The 3,074-nt window shown below is 40.2% G+C and overlaps 1 pseudogene; it reads right to left on the bottom strand.

The window, feature by feature from the left end:
- Window positions 1-506: 506 nt before the first annotated feature.
- On the bottom strand, window positions 507-2,416 carry LOC101095429 (annotated as a pseudogene).
- Window positions 2,417-3,074: the final 658 nt, after the last annotated feature.

Consider the following 3,074-nt stretch of genomic DNA (forward strand, 5'->3'; position numbering starts at 1 on the left):
TCACATTTTATCCATTTACCTGTTGAGGGACACTTCATTGTTATTTGTACCTTTTGGATTGTAAATAACTTCCTAGTTTGTTTTTGTTTCTGTTTTTGTTTTTGTTTTAAGTAGGCTCCATCCCCAGGGCTTGAACTCACAACCCTGAGATCAAGACCTGAACCAACTGAGCCACCCAGGCTCCCCGTGGATTGTAAATAATGTTCTAGTGAACACTGGCATACAAGTATCTGTTCAAGGGCTTTACTTCACTTTGGATATATATTTAGGAGTGGGATTGCTGAATCATATGAAAATTCTGTGTTGGGGCACCAGGGTGGTTCAGTCGGTTAAGCCTCGGACTTCGGCTCAGGTCATGATCTCACAGTTCGTGAGTTCGAGACCCATGTCAGACACTGTGCTGACAGCTCATAGCCTGGAGCCTGCTTCTGATTGTGTCTCCCTCTCTCTCTGCCCCTCCCGCGCTCACACTTTCTCCATTAAGGTTTCCTCAAGTTTTGCCAAATTCATGTTATCCTCCTGACTGTGTTTTGGAGTGATTCACCATCAGTCCACCTCACCAGCACTTTGCATCTTTCTACAATATGTTGAAACCAGCAAACTGCAACTTGTGCAAACTGATGGGGCAAAGATTTAGGAGAGGTAGTTGGCTTTTTCTAAGTGGCTGGAGCCTCACATTAGACATACAAGGCCCTGACAGTGTTTCAGTCCATATTTGTGTGTAATCTCATTGGCTAAAGTCTTACAAGACTGACGCAGCAAAATACTAGTCATTGTAGGTATAGAAGAGTTATCAGAAATTGAATCATCACTTGATGTTTCCTGGATCTCTTTACTTTGTTCTTCCTATCATGAGCTATAAAAAGTCACTGCCATAACCTGGCAAAGCTGAATATTCCCACACCATCTGTCAAAGAGGCCTGTCCAAAGAAAAAATTCCAGGAATCTCTTGAGTAAAGATCAATTGTTTTCCCCACAACAGAATGCATCTTCGGGTTTCTTTTTTGTTAAACCTTCACAATGTGCCCTGCATACATTTGTGGATTTTTTGCACTATCGTTGACTCTAACAATGCAGAAACAGGAAGTGTTTCTAGGAGTTTTACTGTGAACCCATAGAAAAGTTTCCACTGTAACGCTTGAGCCATGTAATACATTCTTAACTAGTAATTCTGGTGTTTCCTGGAGATCCAGTATATACCAATGGACTGTATGTAAATACTGCATTTCTTTGGGGAGGGTGTCTTTCTACAAGGATCACTGAAAACCTGTTCAACATTGTCAGAAGCCTCATGATGGGAAGAGATCCGATCTGATTACAAATGCAAGGTGATGACCTATCAGAATGGCTAACATTAACAACTCAGGCAACAACAGATGTTGGTGAGGATGTGGAGAAAGAGGATCTCTTTTGCATCGTTGGTGGGAATGCAAGCTAGTGCAGCCACTCTGGAAAACAGTATGGAGGTTCCTCAAAAAATTAAAAGTAGAACTACCCTATGACCCAGAAATTGCACTACTAGGTATTTATCCAAGGGATACGGTGTGCTGTTTCAAAGGGACACATGCACCCCAATGTTTAGAGCAACTCTATCAACAATAGCCAAAGTATGGAAAGAGCCCAAATGTCCATTGATGGATGAATGATAAAGGATGAATGAATGGATAAAGAAAATGTGATATATATATACATATATATATATGTACACACACATATATATATACACACATATACACACAATGGAGTATTACTCGGCAATCAAAAAGAATGAAATCTTGCCATTTGCAACTACGTGGATGGAACTGGAGGGTATTATGCTAAGTGAAATTAGAGAAAGACAAAAATCACAGGACTTCACTCATATGAGGACTTTAAGAGACAAAACAGATGAACATAAGGGAAGGGAAGCAAAAACAATATAAAAACAGGAAGGGGTACGAAACATAAGAGACTCTTAAATATGGAGAACAAACAGAGGGTTACTGAAGGAGTTGTGGGAGGGGGGATGGGCTAAATGGGGAAGAGGCATTAAGGAACCTACTCCTGAAATCATTGTTGCACTGTATGCTTGGATGTAAATTTAAAAACTAATAATAATAAAAGAAAAAAATGCAAGGTGATGAGTCCAAAGAGAGCACTGTCTTTGGCTGGAAGGATTCACTCACCAAATGCTGTTCCCCAGCATCTAAGTTCTCATACTGTTACACAGTGCTGGATTCTTTGAGATGAGAGCTATTTTTAGTGTCTGTTCAGGTGGTCACACTGTTTCCATCTTTAGAGACAAAGGTTCCCATTGAAGTTTTTGCCTTGGACAGAAGTGTCTACACCTGGCCATAGAATTGTGTAGGATGCCTTCCCCACATCAGGCCTCAATGCCGCACACTCACCTCCCATGGCAACACTTGCACGCCTCCATTTCTTCTTGCATTAGTTTGGGTAGAATATCTTTTTTATTTCCGTAAAATTGATAGTAATGTCCCTACATTCATTTCTGATTTCTTTTTAATTTTTTTAATGTTTATTTGTTTTTGAGAGAGAGACAGAGAGTGGGGGGGGGGGGTAGAGAGAGGGAGACATAGAATCAGAAGCAGGCTCTAGGCTCTGAGCTGTCAGCACAGAGCCCGACGCAGGACTCGAACTCACGAGCCATGAGATCATGACCTGAGCCAAAGTTGGACACTCAACTGACTGAGGCACCCAAGTGCCCCATCATTTCTGATTTTAGTAATTTGAATCTTTTTTTATTCTTAGTCAATCTAGAGAAAGGTTTTTGTTAATTTTGTTCATCTTTTCAAAGAACCAACTTTTAGTTTTGTTGATTTTCTCTTTCTGTTCTCTTATCTCTATTCTGTTTTTATTTCCTTCTGCTAGCTTTGGGATTATTTCGCTTTTTTTCCCTAGCTCCTTAAGATGTAAAATTAAGGTTACTGACTTGAAATATTCCTTTTTTCAGCATATACATTTACAACTATAAACTTCCCTCTGAGCACTGCTTGTGCTGCATTCCTTAAGTTTTGCCGTGTTGTGTTTCCACTTGTCTCAAGGTGCTTTTTAATTTCCCTTGTTAGTTGTTC

The sequence above is a fragment of the Felis catus genome, chromosome C1 (genome assembly GCF_018350175.1).
Source record: "Felis catus isolate Fca126 chromosome C1, F.catus_Fca126_mat1.0, whole genome shotgun sequence".
Taxonomy (NCBI): domain Eukaryota; kingdom Metazoa; phylum Chordata; class Mammalia; order Carnivora; family Felidae; genus Felis; species Felis catus.